Source organism: Arvicola amphibius, chromosome 7, assembly GCF_903992535.2.
Source record: "Arvicola amphibius chromosome 7, mArvAmp1.2, whole genome shotgun sequence".
NCBI lineage: Eukaryota > Metazoa > Chordata > Mammalia > Rodentia > Cricetidae > Arvicola > Arvicola amphibius.
The window spans coordinates 9,131,337-9,155,573 of NC_052053.1; positions in this window are offsets into that span (position 1 = coordinate 9,131,337).

Below are 24,237 nucleotides of genomic sequence, written 5' to 3' on the forward strand. Positions count from 1 at the left end.
GCAGAGGGCCGGGACTGGAGCACACAGGGCAGGCATCTGCTCCCAGGACCTCTGGGAGTTCTTGGTGAAGAAGGCCGTTCAGCCACCCCTCCTGATATCACTGTCTTCTGTACAGGCTGAGGGCAGAAAGGGGGCTGGAAAAAAGAAAGAAAAAAATGGGGAGAATGGTGAGAAAAATGGGCCGGAATATAACGCACAGTACCATGTAACAGTCGCTGATCTTTTGGATTAGTGGAGGAAGAAAGGGAGCTTTGACAAGTCTGTGCTTCCTTTCAGACCTTCTTCAGGGATTTGGGAGACATTTGTAGCAGAGGTAGTTAAATTCACCTGCTGTGATGGTCATATGACAGGAAATAAAGAAAATAATTAACCGTGAAGATAGGCGGGAGGAGGAGGGGCTTGAGAGAAGGCTCCGTGTGTAAGGGCACACACTGCTCAAGTTCCCCGTATTCATACCAGTGGCTCACAACCTCCCATTCCAGCTTCAGGGGGTCCCATGCCCTCTTCTGGCCTCCTTGGACTTAGACATATATGGGGCATACACTCACGTGGATACAAATAAAAATCTTAAAAACAAACAAAAAGGTTGGGGCTGTGTACAAGATGTAGGCCAGTCAATAGAGTCTGAACTTGATACTTCAGGCAAGAGGAAGGAATTGGAACTGAGGAGAAACTGTCTCAAGAGGGCAAGAGACACTGGAGCGGTAACTGTAAGGAAGACAGGGAGTGATTAGTTCAAGTGCTACAGAGGAGACAGGACTGAAAAATGAGAAGGTCCGTGGTCGTTTCCAGAACCCACACTATGCTGTGTTGACGTTCACCCTCCAGAACTCTGAGCTAAAACTGTCTTCTCTTTGTAAGTACCCAGCCCTAGATATTTCATGATCATATCAGAAAATGAACTAATACAGTCTTCCTAGTGGGGCACAGCCCAGAACGCGCCTGTCCGTCCTTGCCTTAGCTTCCTGCCCTGGTCTAACGAAGCAGCGACTTGGGTGACTTAAACCATCGCGTGCACGGATCTGCTCGATGAGAGTCTAAGGAGCTCATATGTTTATCTCTCACACTCACCATGTTTGCACGATTTGTTACTCTTTGGGGTGACCAGGGATTTGGGGAGCCGACTGAGATTCATTTCTAGTTTACCCTACCATCTTGCTGGGCTTTTAGTTTTTTTTTTTTTTTTTTTTTTTTTCGAGACAAGGTTTCTCTGTCTGTCCTGGAACTAGCTCTTGTAGACCAGGCTGGTCTCGAACTCACAGAGATCCGCCTGCCTCTGCCTCCCGAGTGCTGGGATTAAAGGCGTGCGCCACCACCGCCCGGCCTTGCTGGGCTTTTAAAAAGCTGATTCCGTGCTAGTTAACAGAGAGGGACAGTGTACATGCCAGCTTTTGCAGGCTTCCTTAGATGGATAGCAAGGACCGCCAAGGCCAGTAGTTCTCAAGCAAAGGCAGGAGAGTTGTTGGAGCATTGTAGCGCAACCAGTAGCAGCAGCAGCCTTGCGTAAGGGTGAAAGCATAGACCTTTGTTGTCCTTGGAAAAGGAAATAAGAAACCGTACACGGCACAACCTGAATTATCTACAGTTGTATAACTCCCACAAACAAAAGACACATTAAATGCAGGAGCACAGTTGCTTCGAGGAAGAGATGAATGGGGGTAGAGAGACAAATAGACTGGTGATGGCTGATAGACAGATATCGTAACGATAAAGATAAAATGAGAGAGGCTATTGAGAGAGGGAAGAAATGAATGAAAGAATACTATAGTCTAAGGAATATTATTAATCCATGCTCTTGAAGTTAAAAAGTAGTTGAGGATGTAGCTCAGTGGGAAAGTCCATGCACATAAAAATGAGCAAATAAAAGATCTTTTTATTATTATTTTATTATGGATATGGGTGTTTAGCCTGCATGTATGTCTATGCTGCATGTACATGCCTGGTGTCCACAGAGGCCAGAAGATGGTGTCAGCTTCCCTGGAACTGGAGTTACAGAGGGTTGTGAGCCATCATATGGGTCCTTGGAATCCAACCTGGATCCTGTAGGAGAGCAGCCAGTGCTTTTAACCTCTGAGCCATCTCACCAGCCTGTAAATTAAATATATATAGAAAGAGATAGACAAAGCAGAAAAATCTGTGAAGTAGTGTGATGTCAGACCCAAGCCAAAGATTTCAGTCTGTTTCTGGGTTTCCCAAGGAACCTGGCTAAACCTGAACTCCCGAGGAGGCCAACCCCTGCCTGCCAAACTTCCATTGGTAAGACTGAGTGTTGCTTTTGTGGCCACCTCTGGAACTAAGGGCTTGAAGAGCCTTACCTCATGGAAACTACAGCCTGGCTGTTCCACTAAATCTCTGGGCTACAGATTTCTCAAGTGGATCTGAGCCCTCGGGGCAGTTGGGTTCTGCAAGGAGAATCACAGCTAAAACAGGCTGCCCCTGTTGGTTTCCCACTGCTGTGATAAACACCATGAGCAGAAGCTGCTCAGGAAGGAGGCTAAAACCACCTTAGAGCAGCCGCGATGGAAAGATCCTTTCACAGGGGTTACCTAAGACATCAGAAAACACAGATGTTGACATTAACATTTATAACAGTAGCAAAATTACAGTTACAAAGTAGCAAGAAAGGTGGTATTACAGTTGGGGGAGCAGCACATTAGGAGGAACCTTGCTAACCGGTCTCAGCATTCGGAAGGTTGAGGACCACTGCCTTTCAGCTTATAGCCCATCGTGAAGCAAAGCCAGAACAGGACTGAAGCAAAGACCACGGAAGAACACTTGCTGGCTTTCTCCACATGGCTTGCTCGGCTTGCTTTTTTATATACCCAGGATCACCTGCCCAGGTATGGCACCGCCCACAGTGGGATAGCCCCGGCCCCAATCGTTAATCAAGAAAATTCCCCCACAGGCTTGAGGGTCCTGATTCTGAAACGATCTAGTTTGATTGGCAGACAGACTAACACACCAGGCCTTCCCTTCCCCAGTCCTGTTCTGTTTAGTTGTTAACATTTCTGAGATCAAACATCCTCACTGTGGTCCCCAGACCAGTGGCATTGTTACCATCAGGGAAACCATAAAAAAAAAAAAAAAAAAATTCCAAATTCCCAGACCCTCCTCCAGAGTTGATTCCCAAACTCTGGGGATGGACCCCAGAGATCTGGCTTTTACCCACCACCCGAGTGACTTTGGTGCGTGTTGGAGCTTGACAACCATGCTCCTAGGTGGATGACTTTATTCAGCAAACGTTTCCAAATGCTGATGCCTGTGCTTTTCACCACCCTAGAGATTCTGATTTAATTAGTTTAGGATGAGGCCCACACAGAGATCTTTTTTTTTTTTTATTCCAAGACAGGGTTTCTCTGTAGCTTTGGAGCCAGCTCTTGTAGACCAGACTGGCCTCAAACTCACAGAAATCCACCTGCCTCTGCCTCCCAAGTGCTGGGATTAAAGGTGTGGGCCACCACCACCCGGCCACAGAGATCTTTTTAAAGTTCCATGGGTGATGGAGACCACTGCAGCCTGGACCTTCTGAAACAGCAAACTTGACTCAGGAACAACCAAAAGCACATTTGTAGTCTAAGGAAGCTGTGGGGACCAGCAAGGATGTAAGCATCATATTTCCCAATTTTAAGTCCTATCTCTTTCTCCAAATCCACAACTGCCCCCAGAGGTGCAGCTGGAAATGCTCTCGGGCTAAGGAGACACGAATTTAGTAGTCTGAGCACTTTGTAAAGTTTTTCTTACTTTAAGCTCATAAATTTAGTCTTTAGTGAATGCTGAGAAGATGCAGCAAGGGGGACAACACCAGCCACCCTCAGAATAATTTAATAGAGGAAATGGGATCTGTGCATGGCACAGTGAAAGGTTAATATTATCAACTATCACCATCCCATTCCTTCATAGATTTATGTGTCTTGTGCTAAAGATCCTGTCGTCTCACTTAGCATATCTCCGGGATTAGTAGGGTTCAATCAGCACTTGTCTAACAAATGGATCCACTAATCAATTAATCAATCCATAAATTGCATCACTGAGGGGGAAGCTAATCTGTCTTTATTTGGCGTCCAAAGTCCAGCGTGTCACTGCTCTCGGCCTGAAACACAGGGAATGACGGCCTTGTGGCAATGCTTATGTGGGGATCGACGTGCCTGGTCTGAATGTCACCTGGGGGTTACTATAATCCCAGAATGGGCAAGAAGGAGAAATGAGTGTGATAGTCATTAGAACCAGTGGCCAGTGAATTCCAGGTCTCTGTTCCAGGGGGTGAGGATGCCCCCTTCCCCTTCCTTGAACGTCTCCTTGGCCATGTGAGTTGTCTAGGCCATTGAAATGAGCCAAGTGTCGCCTTGCCTCCATTGATAAGCTTTAAGAACCAAGAAGGGGTCAGGGGAGTAGTTCAGCGGTAGCAGCATGCTTCCCTAGTAGGTGCAAGACTCGATTGGATCCCAACACTTCAAAAAAGACTTAAGTTTTCCAAAGGGTGGCTCATTATCCAGGTTGACTTGAGATCAAGGTATGGCATTGTCAGTGCTAAACCTGGGTTGGTTCCAGACAGCCCAGACTTAGTCACCCACCAGGGCAACTATCGGCCTTTTAGCTCTCTTCACTCTGGTGGCGTGAGTCCAGCGTGATCAAACCCAAGCTGTGATTGAACTGGAGTCTCAAAATGCTTGAATGACTTTCCCATGGCCGTGTTGCCGCTGAAGATCCGAGGTAGATTCTGGACCCCATCTGCCTCACTTCAGAGGCCATATTTCTGTGGGACCTGTTTCTGGATAATGGTACTTTCTGTTTCAGGTTGTTATTTGATTATTTGGGTGTAAGATACAAATCTCTGCTTCGGACGTAAGATGTTGAAGGAGCTGTGGGCTGCTTCTCAGCTCCCGGCCACCGGCTAGCTTTACCCAAAATAATTACACGGAAACTGTATTCTTTTAAACACTGCCTGGCCCATAAGTTTTAGCCTCTTATTGGCTAATTTTCATATCTTGCTTAACCCATTTTTAGTAATCTGTGTAGCACCACGAGGTGGTGTCTTACCAGGAAGGATCCTAACCTGCGTCCGTCTCGTCTGTCTCAGAGAGGAGAGCCATGGTGATGGCCTGAGGCGTCTGCTCACTCTGCTTTCTTTCTCCCACAATTCTGTTTTGTCTACTCTGCCTACCTAATTTTCTGTCCTACTAAAGGGCCAAGGCAGTTTCTTTATTAACCAATGAAAGTAACACATAGACAGATGACCCTCCTCCATCAGTAAGATACAAGGATTGTTTCCATTTTGTTCCTTCTTAAAGTTCTTTAAGTGTATGGATGTTTTGCCTGCATTAATATCCGGGTACTGTATGTGTCTGGTATCCGAGGAAGCCAGAACTGGGTAACAGATCCCCTAGAAATGGAGTTACAAATGTTTGTGAACCATCATGTGGGTGCTGGGAATCGAACTTGGGTTCTCTGGAAGAGCACCCAGTGTTCTTAACCATTGAGTCATTTCTCCAACTCTTCTATTTTATTCCAGTTTCTATAGACAAGGTTCTACAATGGCGGAGAGAAGGGCTAGCCTCAGATCACTGAATGTTATTTATTTATGAATACATGGTCCTTCTGTGGTTGTTGTGAGCTATATGAAGATGGAGAGAGGCTATGCTTCTCTCATGAACATAAAAAGCAAGAATGGATGTATTCATGGCTTACTAGATGATGCAGAAGTTGGTATGTGTTATTGAAATATTTTATGTATGGCTATGTTTTTAAGTTTTACTACGATAAGAGTATATTAGTTGATTATTTATTATTTATTATTTAGAAACTACATCCTGCAGGCTGGAGAGATGGCTCAGTGGTTAAGAGCATTGACTGCTCTTCCAGAGGACCTGGGTTCAATTCCCAGCACCCACATGTTAGCTCACAACTCTCTGTAACTCCAGTTCCAGTAGATCAGATATCCTCACAGACATACATGTAGGCAAAAATATCAATGCACATAAAATGAAAATAAAATAAAACACTGAAAAGAAAAAAGACGCTACATCCTGCATAACCCAGTCTGGTCTTGACTCACTATGTAGCGGAGGGTGACCTTGGCTTCCTGCTCCACAATAAAGTTTTCTGGAGAGTTCAAATCCTTCTGAACCTTGATTTCAGCTCCTGACTAAGAGGTCAAGAACTCTGGAAAGCTTGGTCCAGACCCCAACTACAGGAAACAGGTAGCACTTGCTACTGCCTTATACACTCAGCTTACGTGTATGCTAGTTTGGGGTGTTCGTTTTTGAAATGGGGATCTCTCTATGCAGCTTTAGCTGGCCTGGAAATCACTTTGTAGGTCCAGCTAGCTTCACACTCAGAGACCTGCCTCCCTCTGCCTTCTGAGTGCTGGTATTAAAGGAGTGCACTACCATGCCCTAGAAATAGATATTGAATTTTATGATTTTAAAAACAACACTTCAAGAGAGCTCAAGTATCTTTAGTCTTCAGGCTACCAATTATCATTGCCATGGTGATAATACCTATAGAAAGTGCACTAAAGCCTTTCCTTGCTGAAGGTCAGTCCCATTTGTTTGAAAACGACATCGCAAGCCAGACCTAGAGGCTCATGCCTTTAATCCCGGCACTCGGGAGACTGAGGCAAGTAGATCTTTGTAGGTTCAAGACCAGCCTTGTCTACTTAGTGAGTTCCAGACCAGCCAGAGCTACACAGTCAGATCCTAGAGGGGTGGAGAGGCAGTAGCACTGATCAACCTTTATTAGGAAGGGAGCCCAGGTTACCACCATATTCTAGTTCCTCCTTTCCCCTGTGGTGTGGTCCAAGTCTGCATGCCCACTGGGCAGGAATCTCCATCATGGGTCAAAGCCAGCTCCGCTAAGAGAGGATAATATCTGTTACTAATGACTGCTTGATCCTCCCTAGGAATCCTTCCCACCCACCTACAGGCATCAGCAGAAAGTCCTATCTAGTGAGAGGTGGTGACCTGGTTGTAGCAGGGGTAATCTGAAGCCTCAAAGATAACTGGGCTCTTTTTCTGGCTCTGGAGAGAGGGTACAGTTTCTGTGGAAAGTACTAGCTGGGCAGCCTCCAGAACAGAGAGAGGTTCTGCTCGCTGGCCTGAGGAGACGTAAGGAACAAACACACGCCTGTTAGAACGGTTTGAGGAAAGCCTGAAACAATAAACCAACAAGGCGAAACCTGCTTGGAAATCGGTTGTAACTTGCATGCTCCCTGCAGGACAGGTTTTCTTTACTGTCTGGATCCGGGGCATCCCCTGGGCCTTACCCATTAGGGTCTGAGATGAGGAAGGACCAATGCCAACCTGAGGTGCCGTAGTGCAGAGTGTTGGTGTCTCCTATCCCAGGCAAAGGGGCTCTCCCCGCTTTCTAGGTGGATGTCTACGGCTGATTAAACCAGACACATACGGTCCAGGTCATCACGCTCATGGCTTCTTTCCCCAAAGCAGCACAAAGTGAGCTTTTATGTTCTTCACGATGGAAGGTAAGGTAGCTGACTTTGTCACTCTCCGTACTTCCAGATCTCTCATATCTGTTTGCATACATATTAATATTACAGGTATTCTATTATCATTAATAATAGTTTGGTGTTAGTTGTGATAGCCTAGATAGGTGGCATCAACACATATATCCTAAAATATTATTGATTTAATATGATAGAATTTGGTTCATGTGCCACAGTTCTGGCTGATTCTTTAAGTTTTAGCGGACATGAGGATTCAGGATCTTCTCACCCTAAAATGCTTTTGTCTCCAACTCTGGGCCTCAGCCATTGCCGCAGAGAGAGTTTGCATAAGACCACATAGCAGGATTTGGGGCCAGTTCTACTTCTGCCATATCACCTTAGCCAAAACCCAATCGCATGGCCCCATCTTAACTATAAAGTTCACTGTGAAATGCCCTCTTATATGTGCGTGGGGAAGGAGAAGGGAGCAGGGAAAGGCCATGAAAAACAAATGTCCCTGTCACCTGTATATCACATACAGTCACATCAGGTCCTTGTGAGGTGAGTATGGGTGCCATTTTATGAAACTCACTAGGAGCGGGGGAGGCGTTGGTGGAAGTTCTTCCACGTGGGAGCTGGCAAGTTAGGAGTCTCCATCCTGATGATCTTTTTTTTTTTTTTTTTTTTTGGTTTTTCGAGACAGGGTTTCTCTGCAGCTTTTTTTTTAGAGCCTGTCCTGGAACTAGCTCTTGTAGACCAGGCTGGCCTCGAACTCACAGAGATCCGCCTGCCTCTGCCTCCCGAGTGCTGGGATTAAAGGCGTGCGCCACCACCGCCCGGCCCTGATGATCTTTTATATGTCCCATCCCAACCCACCCACCTGAACCCCAAAACTCCACCCTAACTTGATCCTAACATACACACACACACACACACACACACACACACACACACACACACACACACACACACACACACACATACACACACACACACGTGTATGAATTTGTATGTATGGAGTACGTGAATATATAAGCATGCTCCTGTATGTATGTATGCGTGGTTTCACGTGTTTGTACACATGTGTGCATCTGGTATATTGGCCGGTGTTTTCCTCAGTCACTCTCTACTTTATATATTGAGGAAGATTCTTATCATTTGAAACCAGAGCTCATCACCTCAATTGGTCTGGCCAGCATGTGCACGGGTTGCTGAGCATCCACGTTTTGGCCCTCGCGCTTACAGCTAGTGCTTCACCCACAGAATCATCCCCCCCCAGCCCCCAATCCTATAATCGCAGTGACTGACTGGGTTTCCAGTTAACCAGGGGCCTGGTCTTCTCAGAAGGCTACACCTGCGAAAGTGACCCTTTTTATTACATTTGTTTGTTTCGTGTGGGCAGCACTTGCTGCGTGTGGAGCATGTGTAGATCAAGGGACAGTTTGAAGGAACCGGCTCACTCCTTCCGCCCAGTGAGAATTTCTTGGCCTTTACTGCTAAACCCTCTCACCAGCTTCATACCCTCTCCCCTTTTTTGTCTTCTAAATCGAAGAAAACATTTTGTTTCTCAGGCTTTTTAGGTGCTTGTCACTGCCTCTGCCTCAGCTGTGAGAAAGGCCCAAGAGCAGGCTTGTCAGAGGGAGGGCTGCGGTACGTCCACGGAAGCATTAATGTGGCGTCCGCAAAGGTGCACTGCTTGTAAGGGCCGGAGAAACTCAGACCAAGTAGCTAGGAGTATGATGCCCCAAGAAAGCAGAACATTTCACTACAAAACAGACAAAACAAAACAACCCTCAATGTACCAGTGTACCATAACCTATTAATGAAATGGGTTTTAAGATTGTTTTCGTGCATGCCAGACTTTCAAAAGATGTTTGTTTTAAAGAGTACAGTTGGCTTTAAGTCAAAAACGGAAGTTTCGGTAATGCACAGTGACAATTGTGGTGTAATTATCGGCCACAAACGACCAGGTGCCCAACTAAGCCTTTTCTACTCCCGTAAGAGAGGGTAGCCAAACCAAAAATATGCCCTGCCTAGCTATAGTCAGAAGTTCAAAAGCCCAGCCTTTGTCATCAGGAGGAATCAACTTAAAAAGCAAAGCCATTACTAGGGACGACCAGACACCCTGTGGTAAACACCTTTTGTTAGCGCACATCGAGAGCCGAACTTTCTCACGTTCGTTAGAGTCCTGCTTCTGAGAAACCTCAGACCAAGCCAGGTCTAAGGTTCTTTTCTTTTCTGCCTGACATCAGCTCCGCGGGAGTCAGCTCCGTGGGAGTTGCACAATGAGGAAATACTGGCGCTGGAGTCCTGTGGTTCTCCTAGCCACCATTTGCAAACACAGGCTCGTTCCCTGTTCTTTCTTGAACAGATTGCAGTATCATCAAAGTAATGACCTGGAAGAGTGTGTGGGGGGAGGGGGAGGGAGAAAAATATTCTAAGACCTAAAATGCACTTTTTCAGTTTATATAAGGAAGTTATTTCCTAACACTTGAGCCATAAAAAGCCCAAGTAAATGTATTTAAGTTTAGAAATTTTACTTAATTATGATACTACAGTAGGGTTTTGTTTCTTCCTGTTGGTGGGGAGAACGCCAACGTGACTCCTTTGTAGTTTGGTAATGATGAGGCTTTTGTGTTTGCTTTCTGTGTGCTCCTCAAAGTGTGTGTATTCTATGTGGGTGTATAGTATAATTGAATAAGACAGCTTGTCACATGGTTGCTATAAGCCGATGTAAGCTGAAGATTGGGTCCGATATTAGAGCAAACCTCATTCTTGCCCTTGACCCTTGTCCTGGGAAGGGTTTGGGTATCCCCAGTCAGCTGGTGGACTCAAAGGGTCCCATGTGCTTTTTCACCCGTGACAGTGGTGGCAGCCACCTCGCTGAGCTCACGGACTGTGAGGAGCGCATGTGTGCGTTCTCTTGGCAACCTCAGTCCTTTCCGGGCCACTGCCTCACTGCATTTCACACATGACAAAGTCAAGGGAAAGAGAGCAGGTCATTAAACCAAATTGGGTAGACTTCCCTACTTTCGTAAACCAAAAAGGTCGAGCGTCAGCAAATTCATGTGCTTCTGACCACCTACTTCCCCAGTATCACAATGAATGGGGTCCCGATCCCCGAGGAATTTTTTGTGGTTGTGGAGGTAAGAGGTTGAGAGGGTATCTTCCTCAATCTCTCTCCGTATTACTCTCTAAGACAGTCTCTCACTGAGCCTGAAACTTCCTGATTCAGTGAGGCTGGCCGTTCATCATACCCCAAGGATCCTCCCATCTCTGCCTTTCCAGTGCCAGAAATACAGAGGGGTGCCGGGGCTCGAACTTGGGTCCTCGTGCTTGTGCAGCAAGCACTTTACCAAGAGCAGCGTGCCCAGTCCCAACTCCAGAGTCTGAATTCTCAACTTTCCCCAAAACAGAGAGATCTGTATGTATACTCCAAATGATAGGCTGGGCTTAGAGCAAACACATAAAAACACAAGAGACCCACACTCAGTATATTGCTTTCTTTGGCTTCTGTGGTGCCGCGCACCACGCCCCCGTGTCTGCGTTTGGTGCACTGGCACCCTGTTCGTGAGATTCGGGCAAGGGGCTGGAGGTTAAAATACACAGACACCCAGACAGAGAGACAGCGACACGGGTCATCCTTGAATTTCCCAAGAATGCCCCCTTTATTGTGTTCAGGGGCAGATTATATAGAGATAGCCACGCCCCAGCCAAACCCACCAGAAACCACTCTCCTGCCATCAGGAACTCCTGAAGGTCTCCTGCTCAGAGCAGCTGTAGGCACTCAGATCAGGGGACTGCAAGAAATTCAGGATCTGGGGTCTCATTGCTCCCAACACTGCAGAGTCCTCTGATTCCAGCTGCTCTCCTTGTTCAGGTCCTTGTGTAAAAGCTGACTCGAGTCAGACCGGATGGCCCTGTCTGTGGCTATCTCAGTTACGTTTCATGGCTGTGAAAAGACACCATCACCAATATGATTTTTTTTTAAAAAAAAAAAAAAGCATTTAATTGGGAGCTTGTATATAGTTTTGGGGGGTTAGCCCACCATCACCATGAATGGGAGCAGGAGGGCACAGTGCTAGAGCAATAGCTGAGATCTCTCATTGGATCTGAAAGTTTAAGGCCTAAGAGGAAAAAAAAAAAAACTGGAGATAAACCTCTTCCCACAGGCCGTCTAACCTTTTCTAAGCAGTCCACTGACTGAGAACCACGCATTCAAATATGTGAGTCTATGGGGGCCAAAGGCCTCGGCTTGCCCTAAACTAGCCCATCAAGCCAACTGTTCACCAGGCTCCCTCTCTCAAGGGCCACAGAGCCACAGCCTCGTCCCCAGGGGAGTTTCCGATGGTGTCTTCCAGAGCTGCTGTTGACTTTCAGCTTGTAAACCTCACAGAAGTCTCGTGCTTACCCACTGCCTGCTGACTTTGTGAACTCAGGACTTGGATCGAGTGAATGAATGTTCCTTGGAAGCTGAGCCTGTAGGTAGGTAAGACCAGAAGCATGGAGATAAATCAAGAGTCCCTCAGGCCTGACAGTAGCATTGCAAACTGTGCTAGCCAATCCCAACATTTAGTGAGCTAGGAAACTGACATTCAGATACTGGAGCCTAGAGTCTTGATTTTACGGTGATCCTTTCTGTTTGCAGGGAGGGGCACAGGATATAGGATTTCTAGTGTTCAAATCAGGGAAAGTCCTGGACAAACTAGGATGCCCACCATCAGAGATGTGGTCTTAGGCTCTTCTGGCTCTCTGAACAGCTGGGATCCAAATAGGCTTCTTAGGAACCCAAGCTGCACAGTGTCGCTCAAACGCTGTTTTATCAGAATGGCTCTACAGGGCAGCCACTTCCCCCGGCATGGGTGTGGATGTCATGGGGGGGGGGGCGCGGCTGCCTTGTGTCTGACTCATGACTGACCAGACTCTCAGCCTCATCCACTCCAACATGCGAGAAAGTTGCTTATAAGGAGTCTGTCTCTCAAAATGAGGCTGTGGTCTCATGTATTCATAATATGTTTGCAGGGGGAAGGTGATTGCAGCTCTGAGCGGCTTCCTATAGGCTGGGAATAGAGAAGTGTGGAGCAGAGAGACAGATCAGCAGGACACCCCATGCCCCCCTGACTTCCTTTTTCAGCAGTTTCCTCATTCGGAGGTTTGAGTCCTGCAACAGTCAGTCATCCTTGGCCAACTTTGGACTTTTCCCTTGAATGTCAAACCCCTCATTTTAAAATCTTTCCTGGTTTTACTTCTCCTCCTGAGCTATTTTACTCCTAGCCTTTGGTTGTTTGGTGGTGGTGTGCTGTTTCCATGGCCTCCTCTGCTTTGTATGCCTCGGGGTTTCCACCTAATCCTCTAATTCCTGTGGACAGGACAAAGCAAGGCGAAGGGGACACACGGCAAAATAACGCCAAGGCTTCAGGCAAAACGTTAAGACTGGTTGAGTTATGTGTATATATGTCTATTCTCTTTCTTATAAGAAATCCTCCCAGATAATCTGAACATCCTAAACTCCATCCTTAAACACACGCTAACTTTTTTTTTTTCTGTTTGTGACAGGCTGGCCTAAATCTTCTTGAGAATGAGTTTCAACTTCCTGCCTACATCCACTCCCTGAGTTCAAAGACTATAAATGTTTGCCGTGATGCCTAGTTTATGCTACGCTGGGGAATCGAACCCTAGACTTCATTATTGGTAGCAGACGCTACCAACTGGATCACATCCCCAGCCCCTAAAATCTAATTATTCAATTCTTTGTCATAATTGTCAACCACCACCATAATGTCCTTAATGTCCATGTGACAGATTTACTAACCTGGCAAACTAACCCTGGATAATGGCTTCAAAAATGAGCCTCAACTGTGACCCACAGATTTAATACCCTACGAGGCTGTCTTAACATTTTAATGGACCTAGCCCTAGGGGAGGGATTTGGAGTTGGAAGAGAGGAAGGTAGGTGGTGGAAAGTATAGTTGGTTATTTTGGGGAAGAGATGAATGACAGGGGTTGCCAAATTTAGCAAAGAAAAATACAGAGCAGCCAGCTGAATTTGGCTTTCATCTAAACAACGAACATCATCTGATACAGGTATATCCACGCAGGATACTTATTCCCAAAGTCAAATTTAACTGCACATCCTGTGTTTTATCTGCAACCCTATCGTCTGTGGTGTTAGAGAGCCAGGATCGCTGTGGAGTTTGGGACAACTTCCAAGAGTCTGGCAGGAGAAGAACAAACCCATCAGGGAATTGATCACGTGGTACAGTCGGGTGAAGTAGCTGCCCCCAAAGCCAGGCAAGCTGACGCAAGGGGGGCATCTGAGGCCGGCCTGAACGGAACGCTCCTGGAGCCCGGCCTAGCTGCAGGAAGGCAGGCATGCTCCTCTGCTGGATCCTTCCCAGAAGGTGAAGCGTCTGGTTCCAACGGCTGAGCCCTCCGATAGCCACCGGCCTAGAACGTTATTTTTAGGCCCAAGGAAGGAGAGGCAAGGTTTTAAAAACAAGGTCACAGATAAAGGGGGGTTGCATTCAGGCAGCTCACTCCTGAAAGCAAGTTCAAGACCAGGAACCACAATTCTAGGCCTACTCCAGTCAAATCTGGAAAAGGTTAGTACTGACAGTTTTCCGTTAAAAAAAAAATGTCGGGGACCCTTCTGTTTCCTTCCGTGTTTGTCACAACGATGGTAACCAAGGTAACCGTATTGACGTCAAGAAAATCGCTTCTGTCATCTATATTCTTTTGTTTTCAACTGATTTGTTCTCTGCTGTGTCTGCATTGGACACACCCACCTTATCACTTCCGGATCTCTCTCTCTCTCTCTCTCTCTCTCTCTCTCTCTCTCTCTCTCTCTCTCTCTCTCTCTCTCTCTCTCTCCTCTCTCTCTCCTCTCTCTCTCCTCTCTCTTTGGCCCTCCGTAGCCCGCTCTGAGTCTTTCTGAGGTACTTTTCTCTCTGTATTCTTCGGCCCAGCTGATGGCCTTGTGCAAGGTTTGGAGGGTGGAAAATCAGAGCTCCAGAATACTGGGTGTGTGTATGTGTGTGTGTGTGTGTGTGTGTGTGTGTGTGTGTTAAAACGCTCACGGTTGAGCCAGGTGTAGTGGTGCACAACTTTAACCCCAGAAGTTGGGAAGCAGAAGCTGGTGAGTCTCTGGTGAATCTGAGGCCAGCCTGCTCTGTATAGTGAGTTTCGGGGCAGCCAAAGCTACAGAGTGAGACCCTGTCTTAAAAAAACAAAACCTGATAAAAAGTTCAATAAACCTCACTGCCTTGTGCTTGGTGGGGAAATACCACAGGCAGCAGCACTGACGGCCGAAGGGACAGGAATGCTCTCTGTCACTGTTACTGACCAACTAAAGACACCAGCAGTCACGGGTTAGACTCTGAGGACGTTGCAGGGTTGGGGTGTAGCTCAGTGGTATTCAATGTGCAGAAGGCCCTCGGTTCAATTTATAACAATGTCCCCCCCCAAATTTCAAATATAAAAATGAAAAAAGAAGAAAAATGTTTTTCATTCCTTACATGGGGTGACTATATGCTTTCAGACTTGAGACTCAACTGAAAATTGCATAAATAATAAGACAATTTAATAAAGTATGCAAAATGAATATGTAGACACAATTAGTCTCATATTCACAAGAGATAACCTGTCCAAAAAACAGAAGGATAGTAGCAAATAAATAAATAAATAAATAAATAAATAAATAAATAAATCAACTTAAAAGGTAAATGCCTAGAAATAGATCTAACAGGAAATGCACAGTCTTAGCTGAAGAAAACTTTAAAAGAAAAACCAAAGGGCTCAAAAGTTTCAAATGACTGGACAGATATGCATGGATAAGAAGTATTAATGTTTAAAATGTCACCTCTCTTTAAGTGACTATTTGAACATGATCCCAATTAAAATACCAACTTATTATCCTTCTATATTTGACAAGATGATTTTTTAAATATATTTTTAGAATCGGGGGAAAATAGCCATAAATATTTTGGTTTAGGTTTTGTTTTTTTTTTTTGAGACAGGGCTTCTCTGTGTAACCCTGGCTGTCCTGGAACTCACTCTGTAGGCCAGGTTGGCCTCGAATTCACAGTGATTCACCTGCCTCTGCCTTCCAAGTGCTGGGATTAAAGGCATGCGCCCCCACTACTGGCTGCCAGAAGTATTCTGAGTGTTCAAAGCCTCTTATCTGCTCCCAGAGATCACAGCCTTTAAGTATACCAGACTGTGGACACTAGTTTTCTTGTCTGTTTAAGGATATAGGAACCTTATTTCCTGCCTTACCTATTTCTGCATCATGAGAAAAATCGTGTTTTTAAAGGTTCATGTGGCTGAAAAATCCAAAAGCTATTTTAAAAATAGATCTTCAATGTTAGGGCTAGAGAAGTCACTGAGTGTAAAGTGTCCGGCTGTAAGGGGCCCAAGACCCCAGGTGCAGTCCTCAGCACCATACAAGATAAATAGATAAATTCAACTTCGTGAAACTTTAGAATCATAAAGTTAAAAGGCATACTAGAGAAAGTGTCTTCAGCTCATATCTTAGACAAAGAACTAATTTCTTTTGTATAAAAAAACACTTCTATAAATATTGTAAGATTTAATTTCCTTTGTACATAAAACATTACCAGAAATAAATGAGATTAACATTTGGCAATTTAATAGAAAAATGAGCAATAAGTATTGATATATCTATTGGTATATTCTAAAATCTGTCTTGTAGGACTACAAATTAATACTATTCTTTGGGAGGCAATTTTGCAAGACGCATTAAATGAATAAGCACATATACCCTTGCCTCAAACCTATAACTACTTCACCATCCTAATGCGCTTGACACAGTAACTAGCTTGATTTCACCATTGACCAGTGTGTGTGTGCGTGTGTGTGTGTGTGTGTGTGTGTACTATAACATCACATTGTATCCATAAACACATACTGCTATTATCCACCAATTAAATCTTTAGTTTAAAAATGACCGCGAAACAAAGCCATTCATGAAATTCATTACTTACAATAGCAACACTGTGAGCAACACAACTTGCATTAATACGAAATTGGTCCACTGAATCATAATTCATCAGGGCATTGAAATATTATCCAGAGATACAAATAAAACCAATGGAAAGAGACTGAAGATGTACTACGTAACAGCCTAAAGTGAAGGCCCTCATAAATATAATTCAGAATTTGGTAACGCTGGGCTGGGGGTGAAGCTCAGACAGAGGTGAATACCTGTCAAGGCATGAGGGCCCAGGTTCAATGCCGAGCAATAAAAACAAAACCTCTGATTCTGCAAAAGGCGCTTGCTCCTAAACACGACGTCCCCAGTTTAATCCCCGGGACTCACGTGGGAGAAGGAGAAAACAGATTCCCCTGACCCCCCGGGTCATCCTCTGGCCATGCTGTAGCACCTGCAGACATGCACACTAAATAAACAAATGAACGTAATAATAAGCTTTAAAAAAAAAATTGGTAACATTGGTAAGATATTTTAAGTCAAAAACACAAGGTGTGCAGCAGTGTGCACTGAGCTACCTTCTCTATGTAAAGGAAAGCCATTATTAGTGTTTTATATGCATTCCAAAGAACAGTCACGGTGAAGGAAAGAAAAGAGAGGCAAGCCAGACGATGAAAAAAATGTATGGGAGCCTTTTGAGTGGTACTCACCCTTAATCCCAGCACTTGGGAGGCAGAGGCAATAGAATCGCTGCGAGTTCGAGGCTAAGCTGGTCTTCATAGTGAGTTCCAAGCCAGTCAGGGCAATATAGAGAAACTCTAACTCCAGACTTAGTTCCTTCATATCAGAACATTGTGTAGCAGGTAGGGAAATGAGGTTCTGTAAATATTCATTAACAAAAGGCTACACAAGCTTAGCTACCCAGAGTCTTCATTTCCACTAAATGCCTAGGGCTCTTGCCAACCAGCAGTTGATATTTTACAGCGTTTGCTCTAATCAAACGCAGCAAAACCTTGTTTCCACAACAGCCTCCCCACATCCTTCCAGAGCAGCATGCTGTCAGGAGAAGCCTTAGACGCTGGCACTTGCTCTTGTGATTGTTCATTAGGGTAACCAGCATCCAGGGCATCCCTACATTGTGAACCAGGGCGAGATGGTTTGCAGCTTCGAGCTCTTGAGGAGTCAAAGTCTTAGCTAACTCCCTCGTTTCGAGCCTGAAGAATCTCTAAGTATCTCAAGCTCAGCTGAGTATTTCGTTTTGAAAATTTTGAAATGTATCTGCATGTATAGGTCTGTGTTTGTCTGTGTGTGTGTGCACACATGCCTGTGGGTGCCTGCAGAAGCCACAAGAGGGTGGCACATCCTCAAGGACTTGGAGTTTTTACGCGTACTTGTGAGCTGACCCACATGGGTGCTGGGAGTTGAACTCAGGTCCTCTGCAAGAAGAGCGTTGCTCTTAATTATCGAGTGATCTGTCTAACCCCCAAAGGGCATTTCTTTTCATTATGTCAAATAACACACATTTATTAAAACACACGTGACTAAATATTTTGTACTTAGGGATTGGCAGTAGCCTAGATTTAGATTAATATTTTTCACAGAGTAAGATTTTATTCCCCCTTCCTATTCATTGTATTGGTATGTCTCTGTGTATATGTGTATGCACATATGTGTAGGCATTTGTGTGTCATGACTTGCAAATGGAGGTCAGAGGACAACTTTTGCCCACTAGTTCTCTCCTCTGCTACATAGGTCCCAGGGTTGAAACTACTGTGGTCAGTTTGACAGCAAGCACATTTACCTGGTGAGCCATCTCATCCGCCCGAATTGGGGTTTCAAACAGTCATGTCAGGACAGAGAACTGCTCTTCCTCTTCACAAGTAACTTCAAATGCATTCTTAGCCTCCTGACAACTTCCATTTTACAGTTCAGTGAGATGGGACAACACACAGCTGTTAAGGAACTAAATCCAGATCTGCTGGACCCTAGAACTCACATTCTCTGCAGCACAGCCTCGAGCGGGACTTCTGAAAACATAGGTAGAGAGAGCTGGAGAGATGGCTCTACCGTTAAGATCGCTGGCTGCTCTTCCAGAAGACCTGGGTTGGATCTCCACCACCCCATGGCAGCTCACGACTGTCTGTAACTCTCCAGTCCTTCCTCTGGCCTCCCCAGGCACCAGGCATGCACATGGCGCACAGACATACATGCAGGCAAAACATACATATAAAATAAATAATATATATGCATATATAGAGATGCAAACAAAATACATTTTGTAAAGAACTGCTTGGGTACAATTTCCATTTGAATGTTAAAGCTTCAGTTGCCTCACAGAGAATGTCTTAGAGATAATCACACCGTATGTGTAAATACAATGTGTTTCTGAGGTCCGTGTTACTTATCAGATGACCATGGGTCCCATTAGCACGAGTCATTACCTACCTCACATTAAAAGCAGTTGTGATTTCCTCGCCCCCCCCCCCCCATTATATTTATTTGCCTTTCATCCTCAAAATTTCTTGGAACTTCATCTTTTAACTGCTCTGCTCCATACCTCTTGAGTAGCCTTTTCAATTATGTCTTTAAAGACACTATAGAATTTCAACATTATTCTGGTTTTTTTTAAGGTACCTGATTATCCTTTTGTGTTTGTATGTGTTCATGCCCCCACCCCACCCCTGTGTGTGTGTGTGTGTGTGTGTGTGTGTGTGTGTGTGTGTGTGTGAAAGAATTGTTCAACTGTGTCTCCTCCACCTTGTCTCTCTCTCACTGGCCATGAAACTCATTGGGTCAAACAAACTAGCCTCCTGCCTCGGCCTCTGCAGCACTAGGATTGCAGGTGCATTTGCGGCCCCAGCTTTCGTGTGGTAGGCCAAACTAAGGCTCGAACCCACGTCCTCAGGCTTGCACGGCAAGCACTTTACCCACAGAGCCACATGGCTGGGTCCCCACTTAAATGTGCTCTTTGACCTTTTCTACTTGAACCTTCTAGGAAAGGCTATTCTTTTCTTTTTCCTCTACACTTATCTGTTTATTTTGAGACAAGGTCTTAACATTTAGGCCAAGCAGGCCTGGGGTTTGCCGTCCACTCTTGCTTTAACCTACTGAATGTTGGACTTACAGGCATGCTCCACCATGCCTAGCCAAGGCAGGTGCTTGTTGGTGAATTACCAATTCACAGTGCACTCAGAGCAGATGCAAATACGATATAGTTCAGATATGAAACTAATCCTTCGTAAAAAGAGATAGTTGGAGCAAAGTGCCCCAATCCAATATGGTATTGACTGGAAGTTGGCCTTTGCAGACTTTGGACCGTGCGTGCACTCAGACTGTGAAGTTTGAATCATGTTCCTTTCAGTGATAATCTTCAAATTCACCCATGAACTACTAACAATCAGATACAGGGATTTTGAGGCCCTTGTAATTTCCCTTTTATGTATTTACAGATTCGGGTCAGTGACAGAGGGTGATAAGCAGCCATCAAGACGGTAGTAGAGGAAACAAGATCCTTCAGCTCTCCCAACGGGGTTTCTTTTGCTTCCCTAGTGGACTTCCCCTTACTATGCCCACCATAAAAATAAATAAATAAATAAATGCACACAGAGAAAAGGAAAAGGAAATAAAGGTAAATTTATGAGCATCTTAATTTGAATTTCAAATATGAAAAACACAGCTATTATAGCTTTATTACCCAATAGTGTAGAGTTATGTTTCAGCCTCCAAATTATGCCATATACTAAAGGGTCAGGGGCAAAGTTATGGTATAGACCACAAGCTCCATGGTGTTTAATTATTCACAAAGCACTGGGGAGGTATTTCATGGCCTAGCTTGATCCAGTGAAAAGAGCAAAGGTTTTTGGACCAAGCTAACCTAGGATTGCAGAGGCGCTGTGCCTTGGATCTTCAGCTGAATGACTGAATCATATAACTATGTGACCTTGACCAAGTTTCCTGATCAAACCGAGCCAGGCTTTATCACCTGGAAATGGTCCTTGTGAAGATTAGCAACAGAGAGGACTCTGGAGGCACAGGAAATAGCTTTACCCACAGTGCCCAAGAAAGTCCAGTCTCCCGCGGACCCTTCCTACCGCAAACATAGCTTCGCTGAGTCATATTGAGTTTGAGAAGATCAGCTCTTTGTATCTGACCTGCCAACCTTGCTGGGCAACCGAAAAGACATATTTACTGCTGCTCATAATTCAGGCTCCCCAATAGCCTGGATTGGGGTGAATTTCAGGAAGAAATGCCTGCATAATGTTCCTTTTTAGAAGAGCAAAAAGCAAAACAAAACAAAACCGCAGAAGAGAATCTGCCTTGTCGGGATATTGTCACAGAGCGTAGCTGCTCGTTGTAAGTTGAACAGTGTCTAACTTTGTAACCAGGCTAGCCTCCAGCTTGTCACCGTCCAGCCTCAGCCCAAGACCTGGAAGCACAGACTGACATCACCAAGCCTGAAACCCTGTCTCAAAAACAAAAAAGAAAATGCTGCCAGTTTGAAAAGAAAACCCTTCTTTTTGGTAGCTTCTATTTTCAAAATCTAGATTTACATAAAGATGCATGTTTTATATTCCCTGAACTTTTTTATACCATCTTATCAATAGTTCACGATACTTTCTTACTTAGGTTTCTAACAACAGGTTCATTTTATTATTTACCTTTATTTTCTGCGTATGAGTATTTGCCTCCATGTGTGTATGTGTGCTTTGTTTTGTCCCTGGCGCCCTCAGAGGCCAGAAGAGGGTGTCATATCCCTTGGAACTGGAGTCGCAGACAGCTGTGAGCTGCCATGTGTGCTGGGAACAGGACCTGGAGCCTCTGAAAGAGCCACAAGCGCACTACACTGCTCTGCCGTCTCTCCAGTCCCAACCGTAGTTGGTTGGGTTTGCTCTCGAGGCAAGAGCTATGTAGTCCTGGTTGGCTTGTAACTAGCTGTGTAGACCAGGCTGGTCTTGACCTCATAGAGAGAGCCACCTGCCCCTGCCTCTTGAGTGCTGGGATTCTTAAAAGCACATACCACCATGCTCGGGCCACCAGCTGCAGTTTTTAATAATGAAACACCATAGGAATGCAGTCCCTCCTCTCAGTCAATATTCAGAAATATTCATTATGTTATACATTGACACTACTGTACTATGGAAACAGAGCCACATCTTGGAAAACTAAAACCATAGTTAGGAGTGTGTATAGATATATGTATGATATTTGAGTATATAGTCTTTAAAAATGTCTATACCACGTAGTCTTTTTAAGAGCAGAGAGGAATTTGAACTCTGACACATTGCCAGTAGGAATGTAAGTTGAAACAGCATGGAAAAAGGTCTGACACATTTTTCCAGAGCCAAAAATATCATCACATCATCAAGGTATTTACCCCAATCCAATGACGTGTTCGTTCATGTCAAGATTTGTACATGAATGTTTTATATAGAGTCGGAAGCTTTAGTTGTAATTTAAATACATGGAAATAACCCAATGTCTGTCAACAGGTGAACAGATAAACACATGGTGACACACTCACCCAGTGGAATACATGAGAAAAGGGTTTACTACTGATGTGTGTAGTCGCATGGCTTCCTCTCATGATGCGGAGAAAGAACCCTGATTAAAGAGAGGCCATATTAGATGATGCTATTTATGGTACTCTAGAATAGCAACATACACTTAGTTACCTAAAGTAGGAAAGTAGGCAAGAAGAAGCAGGATTAAAACTGAGCCCAAAAGCCAGGTGATGGTGTCGCATGCCTTTAATCCCTGCACTGCACTCAGGGAGGCAGAGGCAGGCGGATCTCTGTGGATTTGAGGCCAGCCTGGTCTACAAGTGCTAGTTCCAGGACAGGATCCAAAGCAAAAAAAAAAAAAAAAAAGGAACACATTTCTGGGATGCTGAATGATTTATTATCTTTGATTGTGGTAATGGTGGCTTTATTAGAGTGTGTAGATATGTACTTACCAAATTATGTATTTTAAATATGAGTCATTTATTGTATTTCAGATATACCTCAGTAAAACCTTTTTTTTTTTAAAAGAAAAGTACCATGCATAGGTAAGGCCCTGAGCTCAATTCCTAGAACTTCCCAAGAAGGAAAGAAGGAAGGAAATTATGTCAACTTGCATAAAATAAAATTTATTTTAAAAAAGCCCCAGCTCTCTGTCATGAGAATGAATATTCATAATTTTATTACTATAGGCAATTGTGATGCTTTATTTCTGGACTGTTGGACCCTAAAAGTAAGATCTATGTTTAACTCAAGTCCCTCAAACCCCACCCTATCCCCACCAACAGGCTACTACTCACTAAATATTCAACTTGGGTTTTTTTATAAATAGTAAATTAATTGGATACATTTTTGATAAAACTATCAGAACAGTGCTAGACAACTTTCCACACTAACCTTGCAATAGTTTGAAATATCCTCAGTTCACAATCATTATCACACTTAAGATCGTGAGTGGGACAGGTTGTCCCAGGCCTGAAATCCCAGCCCTTGGGAGGCAGAGACAGGAGGATCGTTACAAATAGAGGCCAGCCTGGGCTACGAAGCCAGACTCTGTCTCAGAGACAAACACAGACAAGAAGTGGAAGGCAATGTGTAGTTGGTTGTTTTACTCTTTTGGCCTTTTGGGGGGAGCCCGCCACTCTGCTCCCAAATAAATCACACACAGAGACTTATTATTACTTATAAATTCCTGGTCTTAGCTTGGTTAGTTTCTAGATAACTTTTCTTAAATTATCCCATCTATCTTTTTGCCTCTGGGCTTTTATCTTTCTCCATGTCTGTATACTTTACTGTGGCTTGCTGTTTGGTAGCTAAATGGCTGACCCCTGAAGTCTTCTTCTCCTTCTCTGATCTCTAGTCCTCTCAGATTTCTCCTCCTGTTTATCCTCTCTGCCTTCCAGCCCTGCCTATCCTTGCTCCTGCCTTGCTATTGGCCATTCAGCTCTTTAGACCATCAGGTGTTTTAGACAGGCAAAGAATCACAGCTGCACAGAGTCAAACAAAAGCAATATAAACAAAAGCAGCACATCTTTACATTGTTAAACAAATGTTCCAGAGCATAAACAAAAGTAACACACCTTAAAATAATACTCTACAACAGTGGTGCTCAGCTTCTTAGTGCCTGAGTGCAAAAAAAAAAAGTCTGTAGGTCTCAATTTCCGTAGTTCTTAAAAAAAGAGAGAAAGAGATGTATCTTATCTGTGTGTATATGTATGTGTGTGTGTGTGCACGCATGCGCACAAGCACATGTATGTTTACGTATGTGCTTGTGTAGAGGTCACTTCCAGGAGTCAATGCTTTTCTTCCAACATTTGGGTCCTGGGAACTGAACTCAGGTTATCAGGGTTGGCAGCTGTTGACAGAGGTTTCTGTCCCACCTGGTCCTACAGTCATTCAGTCCCAAAGAATCACACTCTTATAACTTATATTAGCCCATAATTCTTGTCTGTGTTAGCCACACGGCTTGGTAAGTTTTTTGGCAAGGCAGAGGCAGTCACATTTTGCTTCCTCTGTGTCTGGATGACGACTGCAAACTGAATCTTGCCTCTTCCCGGGATTCTCCTGTTCTCCTTGCCCTGCCTATATTTCTTGCCTGGTCGCCCCACCTATACTTCCTGCCTGGCTACTGGCCAGTCAGCGTTTATTCATTGTCCTACAGCAGGCAGCAGGCACCTTCACCCACTGAGTCTCTCACTCACCCCTCCTCTGTTGTTAAAAGGGTTAATAATATACCCATGCCATTTTTTTCTCTTTTTGAGAAACTCAAAATGATCCAATTCATACAACGCACTTGGCCCCAGTGATTAAGAATTATTCTTTTTTATTTTAGGTTGTTGTTACTATTCATAAGT